At 52.5% G+C, this 27,592-nt stretch overlaps 1 protein-coding gene across 1 annotated transcript in view; it reads left to right on the top strand.

The window, feature by feature from the left end:
* Nucleotides 1-351: 351 nt before the first annotated feature.
* lrfn2b (leucine rich repeat and fibronectin type III domain containing 2b) overlaps nucleotides 352-27,592 on the top strand; it is a 103,620-nt gene continuing 76,379 nt past the window's right edge. Inside the window, exon 1 of the mRNA XM_086143451.1 lies at nucleotides 352-685. The gene's annotated coding sequence lies outside the window, so the exon portion shown is untranslated. The remainder of the gene's footprint in view (nucleotides 686-27,592) is intronic.

Raw genomic sequence — 27,592 nt, 5'->3', positions numbered from 1 at the left:
TGTAGCTCCAGGGTGCAGGTGCGGAGGTTCCTCAGATGGAGGCCTCAATGACCTCTGCAAGGAGGGCCGGGTTCTCCGCCGGAACCCTGAGGCCCTGAGAACCGGGCCTTGAAGTTCTGCAGCATGGGGAAGGGCGCTGGAGATGCTGGGTGCAGGACTTGTACTCCTGACCTTTGAGATTCTACGTCACCGTGTCTGTTTCCCCGTCCTCGTAAGTGGACACCGCGCGCACACGCGCACAAGCCCGCTGCAGAGGCGATCGGATCGCAGCGCGCGGTCCCGTCCGTGCGCGTGCGCGCGCGCGCCTCCTCCGCCAGCAGGAAGGACCCGGATCAGAGAGAGAGAGAGAGAGAGAGAGAGAGCGCGAGCGAGAGGGAGGAGGAGGGAGATGTTTCTCCTCCCGCCGTCTGACCGGATACGCTCCTTCCTCGCCGCCGCCGCAGCGGGCGCGTCTGACCCCGCAGGAAGTTGTCCCCCCTCCCCGCAAACTCCCGCACATCCGGGACCTTCGGAGGCGGCGTGAGCTTTCGCGCGCCGGAGATGGAACTTACTGAACCCCGCGTGGAATAAAAGTGGGGGGAAAAGCTCGCGTGGCGGTGGACGTCGTCGACGGCCGGAACCGGAACCGGAACCGGCACCGGACCGGAGGGCGCGGACGGCGGAGGACGCCCGGGACGCGCGCGAGGTAAGAGGAGCCGCCGGCGCGGGAATCTGTTTATTTATTTATTTCACGCGATAACAGATCACTTGGAAGTGTGCGTGTGCGCGTGTGCATGGGACCCGACACGAGCGGGAGCTTTTACGTGACACTTCCGTGCGTGGAACCCCCCCCCCCCCCACACACACACACACACACACACACACACACGTTTCTCCGCGTCCTTTTTTTTCCGAAACCTCGGACCGAACGGGACGGAATTTCGAGTGCACGATCACGCACGCTTGCACGCCGATGCGCACTCCCATGCCGGTGTTCACGCGGAACCCGTGGAACCCGCGTGAAGCCCCCGCAACGCGGACCCGCGGAAAAACCCCGCGCATCGTCGCTCTTTCCGCCGCTCCGACTTACGAGTTGCAGGAAAATATAAAGATTTTTAAAAATATGTCAACAAATGAAGCTGGAATAGATATTAGATTAAAAAATGGAATAAATGCTCAAATATGTGGAAGTAAAATGAATAGATAAAATGTGTGTGTGTGTGTGTGTGTGTGGTAACAGAATTAAATGTATGGTTAACCCCCCCCCTGATGAGGTCAAAGGTCAGCACGCCTCCAAATTTTCTCTTTAATAACAATCATGTCCCTGACTTGGGGTCAGTAGAGTCGCAGCCCGACAACCCGGCCTATTAAACACGGCTTGTGTGTGTGTGTGTGTGTGTGTGTGTGTGTGTGTGTGTGTGTGTGTGTGTGTGTGTATATGTGTGTGTGTGTGTGTGTGTGTGTGTGTGTGCGCGCAGGTGGCCTTCATGAAGACACTCCACAGTTCACAACCTTGACTTGGAAGGTGGCTGAATAATGCATGGCCCTGCAGACACACACACACACACACACAGACACACACACACACACACACACACACACACACAGACACACACACACACACACACACAAACAGTGGAATCTAATCCCACTGTCCACTAAAAGATGACCTTTGCCCCCCTGGGATTACGGCCACGCCCTAATTGACTTACCCTCAACCCTCCCGACACACATTCCCCTGTCGTGCGGCGGCGGCCGGGACGCCGTGCGGCTCGGACGAGCGGGCGCTCCCGATTGGACGGACGGGGGGGGGGGAGGAGGCGGGGCTATTAATCTACCTCCATCACCGAGTTCCCAGGCTCCACGCCAGAGTGAAACCGCTAATCCCTCGGTAATCATAGCTTAAATTTGCCAGCGCCGCCGCTCGCTCTGCCTCTCCTGCGCGCTAAACGGGAGCGCGGCGTGCGCGGACGTGTCACACGGGAGCCGGTTATTTACCCCCGCCGCCCTCCACCTCCGCCGGTGTTTGCTCTCATCGCTCGGGATCGAGTAAATAACCGCGCCGGCGGCCGTAACTCTTGTTTGGATGACATTATTACCGCTCCTGAGAGAGCGTGTGTGTTTGTTTGTGTGTGTTTTTTATTCGCCGCTAAATGTCCCCGTGCGCTCGGCGGCGGCGGCGGCGGCGGCGGCCAGGTCGGGCTCGCAAATAATACCCTCCCTAAGCAGCCGCGGGGCCTCTCAGCGGATCTGCTGGCTATAAATAATGGCACATATGTCGGCGAGCGCCGGCGCTGACGTGCGCTAAGCCGGCGTCCTGAGCCTCGCCGGGACCTGGACGACCGGGGAGGCGTGTATCTCGTTCCCACGCTTTAGCCGCCCCGGGGGGGAAAACGCGGCGAGATACGAGCCGTTCCCACGCTCGGATTAATCGGCGGCGGCGTCGTTGTAAGATCTCGTTCCCGCGGTTGATTATTTTGTGGCCACCAAATGCGCGGCGGCGGCTAGTAAAACGGCAGTGTGTTTGTATCATCTCGTTCCTGTGAGATAAAACCCAAAATAGCGGCGCTATCGCTAGCTTTTATTATCATTCCCTGATAACCCAGGTTTCCCCTGCGTTTGAATTATTTCGTGGCCACAAGATAAACACATCATAGCGGTTGACGCCTTGTTTACCTGTTTTAGTGACAACATGCATCGTGGGCTAACTTGTTCCCACGAGTTAGGTATCACACCGGCCGCGATTTGGAGGGTTTTTTTTTTAACGCTGCAGCCGGAGCCGGTCGGCGATGGCGTCCGAGCGGCGGCGGCGGCGAACACGACCCCCGAGCGCTCAACACGGACGCAATTAACAGCCCCTTTCTTCCCACCGGAGCGGCGTGTAATAGGCTTATTCATAGCAACATTTCTGTGGCGGCGAGTTAATCCTGAATCAATATGTCACACGTGTTAGGAGCCGGAGTGTCGGGATCTTTCCCCGGAGCCGCCCAGAACTTCTTCTTCTTTAATTTGCTAATGATTATGTTCCTGGAGGTTGGTGTATCTTCCGCGGGTGGCGTCGGAGCGCCGTCTCCTCCGGGGCGTCCTCGGTTCGGGCTCCGCCTCCCGAGCGGCTCTGAAAGACGACACCCGTCCCCTCGCTTTCATCCGGAAAATCAAATCCTCTTTATTGATTTTCGTCCGAAGGGTTTTGATCGCGGCTCGACCGGAGGGCGCCCTCGGCGAGACGGCGAGGAACGCGTTCTCGAAGTCGAGCGCGAAGGCTCGGCGGCGGGATCCGCTTCCCGCCGCCTGCTCGGCATCGCCGCACGCCTTTTGGCCGATTCTCTGTAACCGAAACCCGCCCCCGATTTCCGACCGATCGCAGGAGTTCAGAGCTCGCCTTCGTTCCGGAGAGGCTACAATGCTAACCGCTAACTTTATGAAAACCTCCCTCGGCCGCTGACCGTTCACTGTCTGACTGCGCCGGCGATGCGAGACCTTTGAAGGACACCGAAAGGGACGGCGGTCGCCATGGAAACACGCCTGTTGCCCCGTCAGCCGCGAAGCGCTCACAACTCCAGTGTTCATTTGTAGCCTCGGCGCGACGTCTCATCCGTCACAGCTAGCTAGCTTCCGTGCCTCGGGCGCTTCCAGGCGCAGGATTGACGGGTCAAGGTTAAACTCCGCCTTCCTGTCCGTCGGGGATGTTTTCGCGGGACGGCAAGAAGAGGTTTTCTTATTTTCGCTGTTTAAAATCGGTCCGACGGGTTTGATTGGCCGGTTCGTCCTGGTGCGGCGAGAAGGGCGGCGTCCGGAGTCCTTCGGTCCGACGACTTCGCTAACGCGTCGACTCCGCTCGAAACCCCCCGCCAGACCCCGAATATTCCCGTGACTGCTGCCGGTTACCATGGATACCGGGGAGGAGCAGGCCGTCCCGGAGCCGCGAACGAGCAACACACCCAATATTTATGAACCTTCGCTGTTTTCAAAATAATGCATTTATTTATTGATGGATTCTCTTCCCGACGCCGGATCGGAACCGAGAAGATCCGCGGAATTCAAGTCGGAATCGACCCCGAGTTCTTGAATCCGGGCGCCGCTTTCACGTCACCTCCCCCGCCAGCCGGCGTTGTGACGGCTCGTAATGGAGCCGTGTTGACTCGGTTACGGCGGCGGCGCCGCGCCAGGCGGCGAGGAAACAAACGTCCGGAGGCGGAAAGGGCGGCCAAGCGTGGGGCCGCGTTCCCTCTGCTCTTTGGCCCCCCTGGATTCGCGGGCCTTGTTTCTCGCCGGGCGCGCCGCCTCTGCCGCCGCGCGATTGGCCGGAGCGGGAGGACGCGCCACGCGCTGCCAAGTAAACATTTCTCGCCTTGACAGGCGGCGGAAGCGGCATTTGGGTTAGCGGCGTGCCGTCCATATGCCCTCCACCTGCCGGAGCCGACACGCCGGGGCCATCTGGGCGCCGCCCTGCAGATCCCGCTCTTGCATGCAAAGGTGGGGGGGGGGGATTACGACGCGCCACCTTCACGTGCGCGGGCTTCGGGAGGAGGAGGAGGGGGGCGGGCCTAGCCTAGCCTAGCCTAGCGCAGCGCCGCGCCGAGTGACCTACATCTGAACACGCAGGGAGGAGGACCAGTAATTGGCTGCATTAATGGCACTATAACGTTCCCGCGACAGTGCGTTTGATGTGTTTGCAGGGCAGAACCGGGGTTCCTGAAATAGACACACACACACACACACACATTCGTACGTTCACGAGTGTGTGATTCTTCCCCGCGGCCGCAGGATGTGGGTTCTCAGGCCGAAATGGTGTTTATTTAGGGAGTATAAAAAGAAAAGATGTCCGCCGAGGACGGGCGTCTGCCGGCGAAGCGGCGCCCGGCAGCCGCTCGCATCAGGAGACCTTTCTGTTCTCAAAGTGGAACCCGCTGTTCCGTCGCTCCCTGAATTATTTCTGCGCCGAGGCGGAGGGACGCCCGCCGGAGTCTAATTCAGCCCCCGCCACGGCTTTCTTTCGCTTGTTTCGGCTCTTCCGACGTTCCTTTGATTAACGGCGGGACCCGTTGCGCGAACGCGCGACGGGAGGCGGCGATTCCGACGTTTCAAAAGCGAGGAGGGGAAAAGCGAAGGGTTTCCTGGCAGGAAGAAGGTTTTCCACCAAATCCGGCCTCTTTCGGCCGCGCTTCGGTTTGCGGGCGGCGTTAAGATGCTAGTATTTAGATTCACCTTCTCCGCGGAGGGTCGAAACTCGGCGCCACTCAATCACGTGCCTGTCTGAGAGACGGTACGGGGGCTTGTCGCCATGGTTACGCCCCCCCCCCCCCCCCCAAAAAAAGTGAAGGTAAGGGCGTTTAAGGCCATGTATCTCCCAGCGTGTTTCGGTGACGTCCTAGCAACAGGTTGGACCTCATTCATTCATGTATGCATTAGCGATAACGCTAGTAGGACGTGTCGGTCTGAGCAACTCTGGAGACCCCGGAGAACCTGGAGAACCCGGAGAACCTGGAGAACCTGGAGAACCTGGTCAGTTCTGATCTGTTCACCCCACCGATCCGTATGATAATACTTTGGTGGAAGAGAATGATAATGGCGACAGAAGACGGGGCTAATCAGGCGGGCGCTGGATCTCACCGGCGAGTTTTTGTGCATGAATTCACCAGAGTCTCTGATGGATCATATCACACACACACACTCACACACACACACACACACACACACACACACACACACAGCCTCCTCTTCATCCCCGCCGGCGTCAGCGGGGTTCCCACCTTAAATCCAATTTGAGGGGAGGCGTCCTCCTGTTACCGAGGGTGAAAGACTCGCCGGCGGAGTCATAAAAGTCTCAAAGAGGCGATAAAAAGCCAACGGCCCGCTCGTCCATCAGCTCGCGCTAAAAAAGTCGTCCTCCTCCTGCCTGTGAAAAAAAGAAAAATCCGATAAAGTCCCGGCGGTGTGTTTGAGGACGTTTCTATAACCCTTGGAAAACTGTAAATTCAGGACTTTTTTTTTCCTCCGAAAGCACAGACCGGACCTTTTATGGAAGCTTCCATTTTTACAAACCGAGCAGGAAGGCTAACTTAACGGGTAGACATGCTTCATTCGCTGGTCGTCCAATCAAAGAGCCGCATTCAGAGGCGGCCAATCAGGGAGCGGGACCGCTCGTTCTCAGGGTTCACGCGTCTCGTGAACCTCCTGCGTTTTTTGGATGTTAGGAAACCAACCAGGGGTTGTGTTGCTACGAGGCGCTAACCGATGCGCCGCGCCGCGCTCATTCTTCTTATTTATTGTCTTCATTGTGTTTGACCACATGGCCTGTCTGAGGTAGTGCTCTATCAAGCGTTAGCGCTAGCGGTCTCATTTTCATGCTACTACGCAGTAACTGAAGTACATGGTTGTGTTGCTACGAGGCGCTAACCGCTGCGCCGCGCTGCACTCATTCTTCTTATTTATTGTCTTCTTATTTATTGAGGTAGTGCTCTATCAAGCGTTAGCGCTAGCGGTCTCATTTTCATGCTACTACGCAGTAACTGAAGTACATGGTTGTGTTTCTACGAGGTGCTAACCGCTGCGCCGCGCTGCGCTCATTCTTCTTATTTATTGTCTTCTTATTTATTGAGGTAGTGCTCTATCATGCGTTAGCGCTAGCGGTCTCATTTTCATGCTACTACGCAGTAACTGAAGTACATGCCGTGACTCTGGATTTAATATGCGGTTAGCTTGGGCGCCGCGGTCAGTCGGCGCTTATTAAGGATTAGCAGTGGCCTGTAATGAGTGCTTTGTAACCGTATAAAGGGGGGGTTAGCGCGTTAGCCGTGTCGCTAATTCAATAGCGGTGAGTACCTTTGGAAGTGCGTGTGATGTTTAATGAACGGGCGCCGAAGCAGCCACCTGTTCCACCGCCTCCCCTTCCCCTCGCTAAACCCTGGAAGTCGTTTCCAGGCGGCGCCGGGGGAGCGCCGTTTTGACTGAAACAAAAAAAAAAGTTGCTGTAGCGGCGGCGCCAGACAAGCTAATGTGGGAGCTAAAAGTCTCCTTTGTGGATTTCTGTTTGTTTCCCTGCATGCGCTGCGTACATTATGCAAATCGGACCGGGGACGGATGGAGAATAAATACATATAACGACAGCGTTTGAAACTCCCGGAAAACCAAAACGCGCATTTAGGGTTTTTTTGTTTTTTTTCTGGCTGGAACTGCCTCGGAACGGACCATTGTTTTATTCCTCTCATCCGCCCTTCATTTCCTTTTTAAAACCTCGCCCCTTTGTTTTTCCACCACAGATTGGCTCTCCGTTGTTAACGAAATGACGAGCTGCGGCCGCGTCTCATTTCCTGTATTTTTATTTTATTTTATTTTTTCCCAGCTGAAGTGTTCCTGCGTGAGCCGTTTACCCAGAGTAATATCTGCTCACTTCCTGAAAGTAACACAACTGAAACTTCGGTATGCTTGGATGAGGGGATTTGATAGCACCTGATAGCTTCTGGTCCGCGCTGACTTCCATCCCTAGCGGCACTAAATGCTAAAATTGTTGGGCTACTTTGACGACGTTGACGACTAAACTAGTCAATTTCTTGAGTTTGGATGCGGCGCTCAATTGGAAACGGGTGGAGTGCCCACTCCGGGTCGGGGAAGAGGTCCTGCCCCGAGTGGAGGAGTTGAAGTATCTCAGGTTCTTGTTCAGGAGTGAAGAGAAGGCGGGAGATCGACAAGCGACCTCAATTTACCGATCGACGGTCACGAGCTGCCGGTAGCGACCGAAAGAACGAGATCACGGATACAAGCGTCCGAAATGAGTTTCCACCACAGGGCGGTGGGACTCTCCCTTGGAGAAAGGGTGAGAACGGACCTTTGCTTAGAGAGGAGTCAGAAGAGGTGGTCCGGGCAAGAGGATGCCTCCTGGACAGGGAGGTAGTCCAGGTATGTCCGTCCAGGAGGACCCCTTGGGGAAGAACCAGGACACACTGGAGAGACTATGTCTCCATGCTGGCCTGGGAACGCCTTAAGATCCCGCCAGAAGAGCTGGACCATGTGACCGGGTAGTGGGAGGTCTGGGACTCTCTGCTCCAGCTGCTGACGGATGAGTTTGGACGCCCGCAAGTGGTCATCATGGCTTTGACTTTCTGGACGTCCCGGCACAAATAGCCGACTGCACTCGCATACCACCGCACTGCGTCCATCGCCGTCTACTTTGTAGGCATCTGCGAGGGTTGGAGAGGGTTGCACCTTTGAGCAAGAAGGTACCCGGTCCCTTCTGTGGAGCCCCCATGTTCTTGGGTGTCTACTTGGAGTTTATCTGGGTTCCTCCCACCATCCAAACACATGCAGAAGGTTCTTTGGAAACCCTGAATTGCCCAGATGTGTGAATGAGAGGGTGAATGGTGGGCCTCTGATTGATAGGTCCAGGTCCAGGTCCAGATCTAGGTCCAGGACCAGGTCCAGGTCCAGGTCCAGGTCTAGGTGCAGGTCCAGCCCAATAGCAGCTGGGTTAGGCTCCTGAGTGCTGGATAAGCTGAGTTTCTGAGATGCTGTAGCTCGTTGGAAAGGTTGCGCTAAAGCAAATAAATAAATAATCGGACTCCGCTCGCTGCATGAAGTCACACACACACACACACACACACACACACACACACACACTCTTGCCACCCGGAGAACACAAGGAAATTGCAGTTACTCGTCCCCGTCACTGTGAACGTCTGAATAACGCAGCAGTCTGACTTTACCACGTGCTAAGCTAACCCCCCATTTTTTGCGCGCCGGCCTCCTGCAGGCACATTTGCATCTCTTGCCGATCGCCGCCCCCCCGGATCTCCTTCCGCAGCAGCGTTCTTTCTCCACGCTTGACGGCGGGACCGGCGTTGCAGCGCCGAAGAACCGCAGTCAACCAGCCAATTATCAGAAAGGGGATCAAAGAGAGAGATAAAGTAGATGGAGACACCAAACAAGGGCGATATTAATGCAAGCCTCAATAATTCATCGGTGACTGAAGATCTGAAGGTCCTCAGACTCCGCGTTGGGTGTCGGCCATCTTGAATCCTCAGAGACGTTGTCATTTTACGCCGCCGCAACAGCTGATGACACGCTATGTTTCCATTGGCCGGTTCTGCAGACGTTCATCCTGTTATCGGTGAGGAGGCGGAGCCAATCACAGCTGTCGTTTAGCAAGAGGCGGGGTTTAAGTTGACCGGTTCACATGTCAATCATATGGACACACCCGACCGATCACTTCAACTGACCTACTGACTGTTTTTGGACTATGAGAAGATGGAGAACCTTGAGAGGACCAAGGGAGGAGAACATGGAGGCCCCAGAGAGAAGCCATTCCTGACTTCCCTGAAAGGCGGAGTTCCGGTGGAACATTGGTGGAACCGTGTCGATGTAGTCAACAAGGTCGGGAACTTCGGTATGCTTCTAGCTCTGATGGGTCCAAGACCTTCTCAGCTTGGACCATCCACATCTACGGCGGCGCGTTTTCTGTTTCGGGCGGAGAATTTTAGAAGCGACCGTTTTGAATATTTGAGGAAAATGAAGCCGGGCGGATCGTGCGTTTGTGTGCATCGTCTGGTTTAATTCATTGTGACTGAACAGGTGAAAGGGAGAGGATATGAAAGAGTGAGGAGACGAGCCGAGCGCTCTGATTGGCTCTGAAAACCACGAAAAAGAAGAAAGAAACGCAAAACAAACATAACGGAAGGGTGTAAATTATACCTTCAAAGTCTGTAGAACCTCATGAAGTTCTGAGAGAGGCCCTGGTGTTCTCCTGTCCGGGTTCTTCCCAGGTTCTCCGTCTGCCTCTGAAAACAAAGTGGGATGTAAAGAGAACGTAAAACTCGACAAGATGAAATATTGGAGATCTTCAAGTTTTGGTCAGCTTGGTTCTGGATGGTCTCCTGCCAGGTTCTCCGCCTGCCTTCCACAGAAGCTCAGGTTTTGGTCAGTAGGTTCAGTGAAGACTGCTGCAAAAAAGGGTCACATGGAGACATCCAAGCATTAGTCTACTCCTAGGGTCAATCTAGAGTCTTCAGTGAACCTGCGGTGGTCCTCCAGGTGGGTTCCTTCCATGACCTCCAGGTTCTCCGTGCTCCTCCGACAGTCCAAACACAGTCTGAAGGTTCAGCGAAGACTTAATGGACTGCCCGAAAAAAAGGGCAACCCACAGATCGACACCTTTGGACAATCCAGAGTCTTCAGTGAACCTGCGGTGGTCCTCTGAGTCGCCTCCATGTTGTCCTACCCACGTTCTTTCCAGGATCACCTTCTACCGTCCAAAACCAGTCAGCAGATTCATCGACGACCCCGTCAACCACAGGGTCACACACGGATCCATCCGTCATTCCCTTTCTCATCTACACTTCTGGAGTATCCAGAGTCTTCAGTGAACCTGCGGTGGTCCTCCAGATGGGTTCCTCCCATGTTCTCCAGGTTCTCCGTTCTCCTGCCACAGTCCGAACACAGCCAGCAGGTTCACTGAAGGCTCTTCTGTGAACGGGTGGATGTCTCTCTGTGTGAGCCTGTGATTGACAGGTGGGTTAAGCCCCGCCCCCAGAGTGCCAGCTGGTCTTGGCCCCGCCCCCTCTCACCCGAAAAACATACCGACGTTGGTCGAAGCGTTTTTGCGGAAGTCAAAAAGAAACCGTCCGCCACCGAGCGGCCCCGACTCCCAGGTTAGCTTAGCAGCATTCGCGGTTCTGTTTTGCTAAGCTAACATTTGTTTCGTCCCGGAGCTCTCGGAGCCGACAAAACCCGGGAGAAAGAAATGTAATTGGCTGCCGTATGTGGCGCTGTGATTGACAGGCGACCCTTCAAGGTTAAGCTCCGCCCACCCGCTGGATGTCAGCTGGGATTGGCTCCGCCCCCACGACCATAAAAACAAATAGAGTGATGCCAATCTTATTGTTGGTGTTGTTGTTTTCTGTTGTTGCTAACAAGCTCTCTCACACACACACACACACACACACACACACACACCTCACATCTACCTCGGTATCTTCCCGCTGAGACTTCACGTGTTCCACAAGCTGACATTTCAGCTCGTGTTTAGCAGCAAATTAGTCGTCGTCGTCTTTCTGCCACTCCGGGTGTTTTGAGAGCAGGTTCATTACTGGACTCGTCAGTCATCCGACCTTCACCCGTCCATCCGTTGCTCCCCATTGGCTCGCGTTCCATCTGGAGGGAAACGCATCAACGGCACCGAATGCCGAAGGTTCATCGGGTCCGTAAATCAGGGAAGCGAAAAGAACCCTTGAATTACAAGAAGCCTTGGAGCCTCTGTGGTCTCCTGGCTGGGTTCTAGCCAGGTTCTCCGTCTTCCTTCAGCAGTCCATAAACTAGCTGTCATAAACTGACCGGCTGTCAATCGGGGTCCAGAGACCTTCACACTGGTGGATAGTTTGGAGTCCTGAAGAGAACCAAGGCAGGAGAGCATGGAGGGAGGCTTGTTTTGGTCAATGGTGGTTTTGGTGCTTCGCCAATTCTCCACGGAACCTGCTCGGTGTGGGCGGGGACAAACTAGCATGGTGGCACCAAATTGCAAGGACATGGTGGTGAAGGTGGACCCGCTGCTTCTTGCGACAGATCCAGAGAAGGCTACAGGTGGCAAGACACAGCAGCAGCCATGCTAACATGTAGCACCATTGCGCTGTTTTAAAAGTTGGTAGTCTGTTGAGGTCATGTTTTAGTATCAGCTTGGCTCACTTGGAACCTCACCAGAGCAGGTAATGAAGAAGTACAGGGTACCAGATACTAAAGAAGTACATGGCACCAGGTACTGAAGAAGTACAGGGTATTAGATACCAAACAAAGGCAGGGTACCAGGCACTGAATCATAGGATACCAGGTACTGAAGAAGTACTGTGTACCAGGAACCACAGAAGAGCAGGGTACCAGGTACTAAAGAAGAGCAAGGTAGTGAAACAGTACAGGGAACTGGCTACAGGAGAAGTACAGCGTACCAGATACGAAAGAAGAGCAGTGCACCAGGTACTGAAGAAGTTCGGGGTACCAAATAGAAGCACATGGAACCAGGTACTCAAGATGCACATAGAATTCCATACCAGAAAACCTCAGGTTACCAGTAAGTGGCCTTCAGGAACACCAAAAAAGAACCTAGTCCTGTTGTTTTGGAACTGTGTGGTGGAAAAGTGCCATAAATGTGGCTCTGTGATTGACAACTGACCCATCCAGGTCTGTAAGGGTACATTTACGTATGGATTGTGTGTGTGCGTGTGTGTGTGTGTGTGTGTGTGTGTGTTCAGGCTTCAGATGTCCTGGACCCCTGAGGGGTGCCATCTCCTCCTGCCCCAGGCGCCCCAAAACAATCCTGCATAATGAAACATCTGTGATGGGACGGATGGCGGCTCTCGGTCCGGCGGGCGCCGACCCGCTGGCACCGAACCCTAGCTTGTCAGCTTCGGTGTGTGTGTGTGTGTGTGTGTGTGTGTGTGTGTGTGTGTGTGTGTGTGTGTAGCCATGCGCGCCAAAATGAGAGCCAACACACACACACCACCACCACCACCCCAATGGTTCATTAGCGGGCCCTTCAGAGGATCGCTTCGCTGAGCTGCTACTCTGCATCGCAGCCCGTCAGCCAATCACAGCCTCCGAAGGCCTAACCTTGCCCCCCCCCGCCCCCCCGCCTGCTCGTCCCCGGAGTTCCGGCGGGCTTTAATTAACTCAATGGAAAACAGGTAGATTGAATAAAAGGCTATTTGCTTTGGCAGGGACTCGCGGGGTTGTTGTGTTGTTCCTGCTTCCTAATGAAAGGAGCTTCTGTCCCGCCGCTGCCCGAGCAGCCAGCTGATTCCCCCCCCCCACTCATACACACACACACACACACACACACACACACACACACACACACACACACACTGGCCCATTTGATGGAGCCCCAGATCTGGTTGGCGACGTCGCATCAGGACGAACCAGAACCTGGAGAACCTCAGATGGAACTGAATCCCGGACTGCTTTTTCCTCTGGATTATTGGTTTTCGCACTGGTTTTCCGTCGAAAAGCTAATGATTTTAGCATTTTAGCATTTTCAGATGTGAGAGAGGAGGATGCAGAGAATAGAGTCAAATGGAGAAGGTTGATTCATTGTGGAGACCCCTGAAGGGAAAAGCCCAAAAGAAAAGATGACTGTCAAAGGGGCGCAGGACATGTATGACCGAAACGGTTTGGACATGAACACATTCTGTTCATGTCCAAACCACGGTGAAGATTTGAGTAGAAGGTTGCTGAAGGTGGAGCTGCCAGGCAGGAGGTCTAGAGGACGACCAAAGAGAAGATTGATGGACGTAGTAAGAGAGGAGGATCCAGAGAATAGAGTGAGATGGAGAAGGTGGATTCGTTGTGGCCACCTCTGAAGGGAAAAACCCCGAGGAGTAGTCGTAGTAGTCCTGGATCTACTGCAGCCTGAGCTGTCGGTATCTCCCTGCTGGTATTGACTGCTCTCCATAGCGGGTGGACCTCTGAGGGTGGAGGTGGGACTCCATCAGGGATCTCCTCTGAGCCCCGCCTTGTTTGCCCTGGTGATTGACAGGCTGACAGATGAGCTTGGACAGGAACCTTCATGTTTGCAGGTGGAGGAACATCTTGAGAGATGGAGGTCAGCTCCAGCGGGTCATTTGGACCCTGAGTAAGAAATACAAATGTGTTGATGGGAACATTGATTGACAGGTGACAAGTCAAGATGAAGTCCCATCTCTCACATCTACATGCTCTGTGATTGGCTCCATCCTTACGTTTTTAGTCTGTATTCTAACAGCTTTCGAACCTTTGCTACGTAGCTTTAGCTCCAGCTGGCGACGGCAGGGTCTCTTAGGTGCAGACTCGAGATGGACCGCCCACTTCCTGCTCGCTTCAGCCAATTAGAGACTCTTTTTAGAGTAAATAAAGGGATACGTTAGCGTTCGTCTTGCTTACTCGCGGAGGGCGAAGGGGATTAAGCAGCTGGAGCCAACGATCTGAACCGAGGGTCTAGCATCCAGAGTGCTAGCACGTTAGCCGCACATGCGTTCATTAGAGGACGCTTTTTATTTTTAAGATCCGGACGGTGCTTTTTCTCAAATGACTTGATCTTGTTTCGTCCACGACGCCCCCTCGGCGCGCGGCGCGAGCGTAGCTTCTGGCAGCCGTCGCGCTACGAGCCGAACCGCCCACTGAGGTTTTGAACGTTCGCTGAATTAATCTGTGTTTTCCCGCCTTTAATTGGCGCTCCGGTGAGCACGGGTTTCGGTTGAGCGGCGTTGGCGTTGACTTAAAAACACAAAGGCGGCTCAAGGTCACTTGAAAGCATGCTAGTTAGCCTGAAAAAACATCTACGGTGTCGCGCGAAGCAGAACGGCCGCGCTCAATAATTAATCCAATCACGTCCGCGGCTTGGATTCTGTGCAAACATCTCACGTTACTCTACATCACGTCCCATGCTAGTCCTGGTAGCATTGCGACAATATTTGTATTTGCCAGCATTAGCAATACCAACATCTTCCCATGTATATTTATTTTGGGTTTAGCATGGCGGCGCAGCAGTTAGCGCTTCCTCCTCACAGCTAGAAGGTCCGAGGTTGGATTCCCACATTGGGCCTTCCTGTGTGGAGTCTACCATGTTCTCCAAGTGGGGTTCCTCAGGGTTCTCTGGGTTCCTCCCACAGTCCAAGCACGAGGAGGAGCTTCACTGGAAATGAATTCATGCTACAATTTCAATTGACAGCGCCGGCCATCTTGGTCATCTAGGTCAGGGTATCCCCGGGGACCTTCATATGACCTTCAGCGTTTGTCATGCAGACCTTTTAGGACACTCTGGGAAAAAGAGGGTATGCCTCTTACTGATGGAGCTAGCTGCTAGCATCATGTCCTGCTAGCTTTCGGCGGCTATTAAATAACAAGAAATTGCATTTTTTTGTTTTTTTTTGCTTCCTCACTGGCTTGTTAGCTCCGCTCATGCATGGAAACGTCTGTGGAGGAAATATGGGATGTATCTCTGAACGGGGGAGGTTTAGTTACAGCTGCTCAGCACAAAATGTGGCGTTAGCAGCAAACGAAACCCGCATTAGCTTTGAGCCCGATGGCGTGCGAACGCTTCGGTTGTCGGGCGATGCCTGGGACCTGGTGTGAAGGCAGCACTTGTTTCACAGAGACTTTGGACACACACACACACACACACACACACACACACACACACACACGATGTGTAACCCATCTGCCGACGACTCGCTGTTTTGACAAAAACAGTGAAACGAGGCCGGGGTGTGGGGGGGTTTATGGTGTGTGTGTGTGTGTGTGTGTGTGTGTGTGTGATGTGTGTGTGTGGGGGGGGTAGCGAGGCGCCCCCTGGGGACGGCAGCAGCAGCAGCAGCAAAAAAAAAAGAAACAAGGCTTTGAAGTAAAGCGAATGATGGAGGAAGAATCAACCTACATACTGTACAGTAGGTCATGTGACCGCAATGCAAGGCACACTGTGTGTGTGTGTGTGTGTGTGTGTGTGTGTGTGTGTGTTTAGCATTCAGAGTGAAACACGAAGGCAGTCCTCTTGTAATCCCTATTAGTGTCTCTCATCCGCCCTCCTTTGTAAGTCGGCTAAGGGAGGGGCGCGGCGGCCATGTTTTTTTTTCCGGGTTCCTCTAGAAGACGTGAACGTGTGAATGAGAGGGTGAATGTGTCTCTGGAGGTTCTCGGTCATACAAGTCTTGGTGAATTCTTGTCAATCTTTTCGTCTCGGCGACTGGACCTGAGGAAGACGACGACAAACGAAAGGACGCGGGCATACCGTATGTTGCTGGTGTTTTGGAGAAACTCCTAACATATACCATCACATGTCAAACCCCAGGACACCTTGAGGCCAAAGAAGGGGGCACCCCAACTGGAAAACACCTAGATAGAAGATAGAAAATGTGGTATCTGCTGTCACTTGCAGTGAGGACAAACGGATGGTCCAACACAGGAGAGCCACCACTTCAGGATGAGACTCCGCGGTCCATCTGGAGGACCAGGGCCATTCGTTTGGAGACAGACATGTATGGCTAGAAAGGACTGATGGTTCAAGAGTGGAGTCAAAGAAGCCATCTTTGTCCAAACAGAAAGACCATCTCTGAACAGAGGAGGCCGCCTTGGGCACAGCCTTTCACAAACGTACAACGCCGTACTGTTGTCCGATACCAAGACAGATTTGCGCATATAGACCGCAACGTCCACATGAGCCTGAGTCCACCTTTTCACATTCCAGTCCAGGTAATCCCTCTAAGTTGCTCTTGATGACAACCCCATCATCATAGCAACCGGCCTTACACCTAGCATCTGCAGATCAACTCTTCCATTTACACAACAAGCCACCACAATCTAGACCCGCCCCCAAAAAACTGGCCGTTTTTTTGGGAAACTCCCCACAGATCAGTAGAAGTGAAGGAGCCTCTCGCATGAAGGCTGAAACGTCTTCAACTGAAGAAAGTCCAGTTGCCAAGATGAGAAGATTTTGAAGAGAAGGTGATTTGTTGCGTGTCCAAGGGTGACCCGCCGCCTCTCGGCCAATCACAGCTCCGATAGGCTGGAATAAAGGATGAATGAATGAATGTACAAGATCAGAACAGCACACTTGGTCCATTGACTTGTATGTCAAGTCAAAGTCAACTTTTTGTTGATACTGACGAATGTTCATTGAAATAGCCGCAAAAGTACAAAACATTTTTCAATAATTTGTCCCAGAGAACGACGACGAGTTATTCCGAGGTCGATTCGGTCGGGTTTGATTTTTAAAGTGACAGGAGTGCGAAGGTGCAGTTGCATCAACAGTTGTACGGTGCATTTTTTCATTTAAGTGGCTGAGTAAGTGTCCATGAAAGAGTTCTTGTGGCAGGTCGATGTCAAGTCTTCAAAATTGAAGCCCTGGTTCTCCACCAGCTCAGGCTTGTTGTTTTAAACTAGTAGTCCACAACATGTGGTGTAGAGTGGACCCTCTCTACTCGGCAGTTGGGCTTTCAAGCCTCTGCCACTTTGCTGATTTTTTTTTTTTTTTTTTTTGTCCTTCAGTTCTCAGGATTTATCATTCTGAAGCATTTTAATTTTTTTGGACGTTTTTTTAGTCAAATTACGCAAAAAATTGATTTTATAAAATAAATAAAATAGAAAATCTCCTTTGCCGAACAAAGATACCCAGCATCGCCAACTCTCGCTTCTACCGTTGTATATCATTGGCTAGTAGATCCCCACTTGGCGTGCTATTGGCTGATTGAACATGTTCCGTTCCTCATGCTGATTGGTTCATGGAGAAAAGGGGCTGATCTCTTCGTAGGTCGTGCCAAGCATACATGTCCTGGTCCGCTTCACTGCCATTTGCGTAAGTGTGAATACCGTCCACTTTCTGCTATTTAGTTTGTGAAAGTGTCTTTCACTTCTTTGCGATACCTCACGCTCTACGGTGCCTCCTGAACGCCCGGCATCGACCCAGAAGTCTGGTGTAGACCCCAAGCGTAGTGGGAAGATGCTGACTATTGCAGAAAAGATAATACCTCTCGTTATGTTAAAGGAAGCCAAAAGTTTTCCTGAAGTTAGCCGCTATTACAGCATTAACCAATCTACAGTTCAGTAAATTAAGAAAGTTTTCTTGTATCTCAATGTTTATTGTACGTTACAGTTACCGAAAAGTGTTTAGTGTACTGTGTAATCGTGTGGGAAGTGTAATCCAGTGACTGGTGGGTTGATAAGAGTTTGCAGGAGGTTGGTAAAGGGTTAAGTGAGGTCCGTCGAGGGTTAATGTATCTGTAAATACGTCTCTACTTCGTGGAAAATCACTTTTCGCGGGGCGGCTCTGAACTTAAGTCACGCGAAAAGTGAGGGCACACTGTGCTGTAAGAGCCACGGTGCAAAAGTACAAAATTATAGACCATTTGTCACACAGAATGAAGACGAGTTATACAGAGGAAGATTTGGAAGGATTTAATTTTTGAAGTGACAGCAGTGCGAAGGTGCAGTTGCCAAAAAAAGTGATAGCAGTGTAAAAGTGCAGTTGCTTCAACAGTTTTCAGTGCATTTTTCATTTCAGTGAATGAGTGAATGTCCATGAAAGAGTTCTTGTGGCAAGTCTTCAAACCAAAGCCCTGGTTCTCCACTCACTCAGGCTTATTGTTTTTTTGTACACAACATGTAGCATATTATATTCTTCTTCTGCTTTGGGCTTTTCCCTTCATCGGTCGCCACAGTGAATCCACCTTCTCCAACTCACCCTATTCTCTGGATCCTCCTCTCTTACTACGTCCATCCATCTTCTCTTTGGTCTTCCTCGAGACCTCCTGCCTTACAGCTCCACCTTCAGCAACCTTCTACCCAAATCTTCACCATGGTTTGGACATGCACAGAATGTATTCATTTCCAAACCGTCTCGGCCATACATGTCCTGCACCCCTTTGACAGAGTCATCTTTTCCTTTTGGCTTTTCCCTTCAGGGGTCTCCACAGTGAATCAACCTTCTCCATCTGACTCTATTCTCTGTATCCTCCTCTGTCACATCTCACAGGAAAATGCTAAAATGCTAAAATCATTAGCTATTTTTAACGGAAAACCAGTGCGAACATGAACATGAGCAATCCTCTGTTCATGTCCAAACCATCTCAGTCTTCTCTTGGTCTCGGTCATACATGTCCTGCACCCCTGTGACAAATTCATCTTCAACGGAAAACCAGTGCGAACATGAACATGAGCAATCCTCTGTTCATGTCCAAACCATCTCAGTCATCTCTTGGTCTCGGTCATACATGTCCTGCACCCCTGTGACAAATTCGTCTTTTCTTCTGGCCTTTTCCCTTCAGGGGTGTCCACAGCGAATCCACCTTCTCCATCTAATCCCGTTCTCTGGATCCTCCTCTCTCACACCAACTACCTTCATAGTACCTCACCCACCACCATGTTTTTTATTTATTCATATTATATTATATGGAAACTTCCAATATCATGGCTTGTGTGTCGTGTTACTTTCATTTACAGTGATATTTACAAGATATTTACGCCTCTCCTCTTGTCCGATACGGATGACGAATGAATGATTATGATGATAAAACCATTACGAGGCGTTCGGAGACTCCGGAATCGGTGACTTCCCGTCTCCACGAACTCCTCTCTGAACAACGGAAGTCAGAAAGAGGAGAGGAAACCTCGTCGCCCCGGAGGAAGAATCCTGTAGTTTCTCATTTTCGACAAATTGAACCTAAATGTAGTATATTTAACTTTTAATGTGGCGAATTTCAACTCGACAGCCATTTTTCCTGCCGCTGTTGCGGCTCCCGTTAGCGCTGGAACCGGCAAAGAACGGAGGAGGATGGAGGCCACACACACACACACACACACACACACACACACACACACACACACACACACACACACACACACACACACACACACACACTTCCGGACTTTAGGAGAAGCAGTATTGATTGCAGAACTCGCCGGTGTTTAGTTTGTCTGAAACCATGCTGCCACGAGGATTCAGCTCATTTCATGTGTGTGTGTGTGTGTGTGTTTCGCTGACATCACAGAGGGTGATCCCGGGGATTAGCTCACACACACACACACACACACACACACACACACACACACACACGACGGGCCCGGATCAATGCGGCGTGTTTAATTCTGTACATGGAGCCGATCCAGCGGTGATCGATCCGAGGAAATAAACCCAGCCGCGTCTGGTTGCCATGGCAAGCGCCGATCACGTGACCTCCACAGGCCAATCGCGGCGTCCCGTTTCGGGCCCCGGCAGGTTTTTCCTTTTCGTGAAACGGTCGTGAACAATGCGCCGCCTCTTCGGTCCCGATGGCGGTCATCGGAGCGTCGCCGCGACGATGACACGCTAATGCGATGCCATGTTTAATGCGTGGCGCCGCGGGCGCCGCGCCGGAGACACGCGACCAGTCAGGCGGCGGCCTTCCTTTCCCTCGCCACCTCCTACGGCGGGTGGCGGCGAGCGGGGGGGCAACGAGACCTCTGACTTTGTGCTCTAATGTAAAAAAGAGTGTTCTAATGTCTTTGCTGCGTGGCTGAGCAAACATCTCACCCAGCAGGAAGGAAGAGCTGCACGCTGAGGAAACTACTAGACAAGCAAGAAAAGAAGGAGAGTAAATATGCTGCTGGGAGGGAGAGAGGGTGAGATGGACGGGGATGAGGGGTGAGATGGAGATGGAGAGGGGTTGAAAGGGTTAGGGGTGAGATGGGGTGAGGGTGAGATGGACCGGGGGTGAGATGGACGGGGATGAGGGGTGAGATGGAGAGAAGGTGAGATGGAGAGGGGTTGAAAGGGTTAGGGGTGAGATGGGGTGAGGGTGAGATGGAATGAGAGTGAAAGGGTGAAATGGAGAGGGTGAATGGGTGAGGGGTGAGTTGGGGTGAGGGTGAGATGGAGAGGGTGAATGGGGATGGGGTGAGGTGGAGAGAGGGTGAAAGGGTGAAATGGAGAGGGTGAGATGGAGAGGGGCTGAAAGGGTGAGGGCTGAGAGGGTGAGATGGACGGGGTGAGGGTGAGATGGGGTGAGATGGAGAGGGTTAATGGGGATGGGGTGAGGGTAAGATGGAGAGAGGGTGAAAGGGTGAGATGGGAAGAGTGTGAGATGGAGTGAATGGGTGAGGAGTGCGATGGAGACGGTGAACGGGGGTGGGCTGAGATGGCGAGAGGGTGAGATGGGGTGAGATGGTGAAGGAGTGAGATGGTGAGAGGCTGGGAAAACAAAAGTGCTCACAGTAAAATGTAATGACTCTGGTACGGCAGCAGGCAGGGTGTGACATTCTCCTCCACGCATCCTGGACGCTAGCACCATAGCTAGCTGCCTGGATGCTAGCACCATAGCTAGCTGACTGGACGCTAGCACCATAGCTAGCTGGCTGGACGCTAGCACTTTAGCTCAGGCCCTGGACGCTAGCACCTTAGCTAGCGCCCTGGATGCTAGCACCTTAGCTCGGTAGCCCGGAAGCTGGCACCATAGCTGCTGGTACCTTCTAAGAGACTTCTAAGATCAGGACGTTGCTGCTCCTCAAACGCTGGCGAGATGATGTTGTTGCGTTCTTATCTCCCTCGCAGCCATCGGCGTGTGCTATTGGACGGATTAAGCTCCGCCTCCAGCCTGGGGGAGGCGGCGTCGAGTCCCCGCACTCCTGCCATAGCTTGGCTTTGCGGATGTATACGGTAGCCGCAGGTCTCCGTCCACGAGCGCCCGTCTCCGGCGCGTCGGCGTCCCGGATGGCGGCGCGGCGGATCTGGTGTAACTCTTGTTCTGATCAAAGCGTCAACGCCTCATCAATGTTTGACGACGCCTCCCGCGCATTTATTATTGATTCACGGCGGCGTGATTCGCGGACGGGCTGACGAGATGTTTGCTAGCGGGCCGTCGGCTTCTGTGTCACTCGCGATACATCACCCGGCGCCACGTTGTGTTTTTTATCCATATTATATCACGTGGAAACTTCCGATATCTTAGCTTGAATGCCGCATTACTTTTATTTAAAGATATCGCAGGACGTTCCATCACAACAGTTGAGCACAAGTCGAACCCCTGAGTCTGATGATGTTCTTGTGTTTCGAGTACATGAGCCAGGCAAGACCATCAGACAGACCATAGGGGTCTGGCACAGCTTTAGCACCTCCTCTTCATTGCATTCTTCATATGAGATGGACAAAAGGTTCGGCATGTCAATGCTAACGTGCTAACGGTTGTTGGTTCAGCATGTCAATCGAACGTTGGTAGGTGTTAAGCGGGAAGGCCGGGGGCGGAGCCTAGCCTTGGGGGAGGAGCTCGGGAGCCCCAACTCGTTAAGGTTGGAATGAGTCTGTTGGTTTGGGTTCGAGCGTCCAATAAGAGCATCCTCTTTGGCGCCTCTTGTTCCTGACTTGTATGCCCCAGGGAGGGGGACGTACCTCCCCTGCAGAGGGTTTCTCCTGGTCGGCCCACTTTGAGGATGGACAACAAGTGTCCTCCGGTCCTGCTGAACCACGCCGACCCCTTACAGGCCAACAGAGGGGATTCTCGGTATGCTTACGATGTTAAGATTCCTGCCGAGGTTCTCAGTCATCCGGGTCATGGTGAATTCTTGCCGTGGCAACTGGACTTGAATTTCTTCCCTTGAAGACAGCTCAGCCCCAATGACATATGGGGAGTCTCCAAATACACGGGCCAGGACCTTCTGTACCCTCCAAACAACCAGGAAAGACCCACCACCAAAAAAGCCCACAACAACCGCAATGTAGGTCTTCTCCTGGTCGGGCTTTGAAAGACTCTCAGTATCCTGGGTGTCACTGACACCATGAGACTTCACATGGTGTCATGGTACTCCTGGTGGCATCCATGTCCAGAGCGGTGGTGGCACCGTTCTGCTTAAAGCCATCTTCAGCTTCAACCCGATCTTGGGGCTTGAAGAGGTCGTCCTGGTGGACGACACAACAGTTGGGCAGGTGGTTTTCCCTCTGTTGGTGACGCCGCCAATGCCGATCATGTACTTTGAGAGCTGGGAACGCCGCTAAACTGGAACGCGGTGATCGGACGGAAAAAGAGAAGGTTGCAAAAAAAGGAAAAGTCAACAACTTGACTCGTCCGTGAAGACAAAGTAATGATTATGAAGATAAAACCGTCTCCACGAACTCCTCTCCGAACAACTCAAGTCAGAAAGAGGAGCGAGACGGAAACCCTGCGCCTCGGAGGAGGACTCGGAACAATCCCTCGCCACTTCCTGCTTCTTCACATCGACGCGTAATCAGCGTGGAAAATGACAATTTCGCATTTTGACGCCAACGCCTTCGTGCGACAAAGAAATAAAAGTAGAAATCGGAGTACGAGGAGGAGGCGGAGGAGGACCTTGGCCCCTTCTGACGTATCAGATTGTAGTATTTTCCATCTCCCGACGCAATTAAATTAGCCTTCGCTGATTAGATCTCGCCGCGATGGAACCGAGAAAGAGCGAACGAAAGAGCGAGAGGGAGCAGATCCTAATGAGGAACTGTGTCATCTATCCCGCGGCTGCGTTGATTACAAATTATTTAAGTGCTCCTGAAAAACAGGCCACGTGTTGTATTAGCGCCGCCCGGCGAGGGCCGGCCGGGGCTTCGGATTGGATTTTTCGGGAGTAGCGGGAATACGGTGCGGCTATATATATTAAAAAAAAACAAAACTTCTCAGCGTTTTTCCGGGCGTCTTCATATAAACCCTGTGAAACATCAAATATTTATGGGGTGTACTCATGCCAGGGAGCCCCTGCGGGCGGCGGCGCGGCTCCACGCCGCCTCCCGAGGAATATTTATAACGTTTATTTGCTTAAAGATTAATCTCAAATTGATACCGGAATTAAGGCGGGGGAAGAGTTTCCCGGGTTTGGGCGGGGGGGATATGAATCGCGGCCCGTTGGGTCTTTTTTGCCGGCTGTTTTCGTCCCATTAACGTTGGACAAGTGCTCGCGAGGCGTTCGGTGGCGAGGAGCCGCCGGCGGTCATTCAAGCTCCGGAGAACAAAAGTGAAATGTTCTCCTTTTGGGAGAGATGAAGTCCTGCGGTGCTGAATCTTCATCGCCACCTCGCAGGAGTTTGTTCTCCATCGGTGGATCGATCCATTTTCCGTGGGGGAGGTGCTAGACTTGGCAGCTGTGGTGATGTCATGAGCTTTGGGGTCAGGACCTGGAAGGAGGGGCCTCAGATCCTCCCTGGGGGAGGAGCTCGGGAGCTATCACTCATTAACGTCGGAAGGAGTCTGTTGATTTGGGTTCAATCATCCAATAAGGACATCCTCTTTGGCCCCTCTTGTTCCTGACTTGTATGCACGGGGGCCCGAAGAAGGGGGCCATACCTTTCCTCTGGCCTCGGACCAACTCGGGGTCCCCCAGGAGGGACCAGAGGATGTTTCCTGGTCGGTCCACTTTGCGGATGGACAATGAACATCCTTCCGTCCTGCTGAACCATGTCGACCTCTTACAGGCCAACAGAAGGGATTCTCGGTATGCTTATGATGTTAAGATGCCTGCGGAGGTTCTCAGTCATCCAGGTCATGGTGAATTCTTGTCGTGGCAACTGAACTTGAATTCCCTCACTTGAAGACATTTCAGCCGTCATCTGAGAGACTTCCTCAGTTCTAATGACTTTCTGAATACACGGACGAGGACCTTCTGCACCCTCCAACAACCAGGACACACCCACCACAAGAACCAGCCCCTGGTGACGTCTACATGAGCCTCAGTACGTGTGACCCAACAGCTGCCACTTCTTTGTTTAGCTTCACCTTTTCACATTCCAATCCAGGTAATCCCACTAAGTTGCTCTTTTGTTCCATTGAACGGCACTCCCATTAGAGTAACAACTCCCTTAGACCTGATTTCTGCAGATCAACTCTTCCATTTACACAACAAGCCACTATAATCTAGATCTGCCCAAAAAACCTGGCAGTTTTTTAGGAAACTCCCCACAAGTCATTAGAGCTGAAGAAATTCAACTTCAGCTGCCACAACAAGAGGATTTCAACAAGATTTTGCTAGTGGTGGATGCTGACTTGCACCGATGGTCACGAGCTGTGGGTCAGCACCTGGAAAAGGGGGGGGATGCGGATTCGAGAGGCTGGGGGGGGGGGTTGTTGGAAGGCATCTGTTGATTTGGGTTTGATCGTTCAATAATGACATCCCCTTTGGCGCCTCTTCTTCCTGACTTGTATGCTTGGGGGTCCAGGGGGGACCAGAGGGTGTCTCCTGGTCGGCCTACTCTGAGGATGGACAATTAATGTCCTTCAGTCCTGCTGATCCATGACAACCTCTTGCAGGCCAACAGAAGGGATTCTCGGTATGCTTATGACGTTTAGTATGATATTGATTTGATACTGAAGCGTGGCGTTTCCAGGTCGCCGTCGCTGCCACCATGGACTCTGCTGAGGATGTGGTCTAATCACTGCTTTAGCTCCGTTTTAAGCACCTTTAAGTCTAAAATTAGACAATCGGGATAAGACCCTCATCCGTTGGAGCATGAGGCTCTGGGGGGGCGGCGGCGCCACAGCCTACCGACGCTAACTGCCGGTCAGCAGCGGCTTTGCTAACGTCTAGCATTGCGTGGTCAGGAGGTTTGAGGCGTCAAAGATGGCGTAATTGCTCGAACTGAGCAAGCACAAGCTGTGGAGCTTCTTCCCAAGGCCGTGTACCTCCATGATGGTCCTGAAGGCACTTCCCTCCCCAGGGTTTAGGCCACCTTGATCCAGAAGAACAGTTCTGGTCTCGAGAATTGCATTCTGAAAGGCGGAAAGTAAGCCAGCCAACTATTAGTACTTGTACCCATTATCAATCGGAGGCAGGTGGCGCTTCTTCTCGCTACTTCTTGTTTTTGGACTTTTGAAGAAAACCGCAGGCAGGAGAACGTGTCCTTTGCCAACAAGTCCCATCTTTGATCCCCTTAAAAATGGGACCGTAATCGATGAGATCTGGGAAACGACGAGACCAAATCTGCCCGCGGGACGCTGCAACCGCTTCCTCAGCAGATTGCCGTTAGCACGTTAGCATTGATTTAGCCGCAGGCTGCCTGGCCCTGATGCAATCATCGCCTCATGTGTCCAGAAAATGGGAAACCAAATTATCCTGCAGCTCTTCTTCCCCGCCGCCGGCGAATGACGAAGGCGACAGGGCCATTTTTTCAGCTTTTGCAACTGCGCCAAGATGCTAGCATGTCAAAGATTCAGCTTGCAGACTCCATCCCAGCTACCCTTCGTTTGCCCCTGCTTCCCCTACTTCATCTCTTACTTCTGCCCACAGCTACCCCTGCTTCCCCCTCCCAACGACCCTTCATTCCCCCCTTCTACCCACACTTCACTTGGTTTTCCCGTGCTTCCCCCAGCTACCCCCAACAAGCCATCGTTTCCCCGACTACCCCCTGCTGCCCCAACATCTCTACTTGGCCCCCTGCTTCCCCTGGCCATCTAGGCTACCTTTCACTTCCCCCACTTTTCTTGATTTGGCCCCTGCCATCCCCACGACTCGCTGTTTCCCTGCTTCCCCCACTTTGTTTGCCCCTTACTTCCCCTGCCACCTTGATGTCCCTTAATCTCCCCCTGCTTCCCTTGGCTACCCCTGCTTCCCCCTGCCATCCAAGCTACCCTTCTGCTTCCCACTTTTCTTAGTTTGCCCCTGCTTCCCCCACTCCTCTTCATCTCTTACTGCTTCCCACAGCTCCCCCTGCTTCCCCCTTGCTCCCCCCACTACCCTTCATTCCCCCGGCTACCCCCACTTCACTTGGTTTTCCCGTGCTTCCCCCAGCTACCCCAACTAGCCGACATTTCTACTTCGCCCCTGCTATCGCTGCGACTCTCCATTTGCCCCTGCTTCCCCCACTGCTTCCTTCATTCCCCCACCCCAGCTACCCCCACTTCCCTTCGTTTTCCCTTGCTTCCCCCTTGCTACCCCCTTTTGTTGTCCCTGCGTCCCCCTGCTTCCCCCTCCACCCTGAACTACCCCTTTTGCTCACTGCCCGGATTTCCCAGTGGAAACATGGAGGTTGCAAATCAAGTCACTGCTGCCGAAGTGTGTGTGTGTGTGTGTGTGTGTGTGTGTGTGTGTGTGTGTGTGTGTGTGTGTGTGTGTGTGTGTGTGTGTCCAGTTATTCTATCTATCTATCTATCTATCTATCTATCTATCTATCTATCTATCTATCCCTCCATCCCTCCCTCTCCTAGGAAAGTGCAGACGTTCCATCTCAGATAATGAGAACGTCTCCAGGAGGACTGCTGGAGAGGCAGCTGGGAAATTAGACGTGTGTGTGTGTGTGTTTGTGTGTGTGTGTGTGTGTGTGTGTGTGTGTGTGTGTGTGTGTGTGTGTGCTGTGATCTCATTCAACGATGACAGTTACATTTCAATACAATGGTCTAATACTATGATTAGTACTCCATATACTAGTATAACTAGTCCTGCTCCTGCTGGAGAGAACCTTCACGCTGAGAACCTGGTGGAGAACTTGTCGTGTCACCAGGTGGGAGCGTGAACCTCCCTGGTCTCCATCCGGTTTCCGTCTGCGGCAGATTCTCCCGCAGCCGTTGTTCTGGAGAACTTCTGCACGCACGGCTCATGAGCTCCTAACGGTTTCCACGCTAGCAGTTTCCCTGCTAATGGGTTCCTCGCTAGCAGTTTCCTTGCTAACGGGTTCCTTGCTAGCAGTTTCCCTACTAACTATTTGCTTGCTAGCAGTTTCCTTGCAAACCATTTCCTCGCTAGCTGTTCGCTCGCTAACAATTTGCTCGCTAGCAGTTTGCTCATTGGCAGTTTCCTTGCTGCTGGTTTCCTCGCTACCAGTTTCCTCGCTACCAGTTTCCTCGCTACCAGTTTCCTTGCTACCAGTTTCCTCGCTACCAGTTTCCTCTCTTATGGTGTCCTTGCTAACAGTTTCCTGACTACCAGTTTGCTCACTATCTGTTTGCTCATTACTAGTTAGCTTGCCACCAGTTTCCTCACTAGCAGTTACCTCACTAACGGTTTCCTTGCTAGCAGTTTCCCTGCTAATGGGTTCCTCGCTAGCAGTTTCCCTGCTAATGGTTTCCTTGCTGGCAGTTTCCTTGCTAATGGGTTCCTTGCTAGCAGTTTCCCTACTAACGGTTTGCTTGCTAGCAGTTTCCTTGCAAACCATTTCCTCGCTAACAGTTTCCTCGCTAGCAGTTTG

This window comes from Fistularia commersonii, chromosome 36 (genome assembly GCF_037954325.1).
Source record: "Fistularia commersonii isolate RoL2024-O1a breed Wild chromosome 36, RoL_Fcom_v1.0, whole genome shotgun sequence".
NCBI lineage: Eukaryota > Metazoa > Chordata > Actinopteri > Syngnathiformes > Fistulariidae > Fistularia > Fistularia commersonii.
This window is presented reverse-complemented; position numbering and strand designations above follow the sequence as displayed.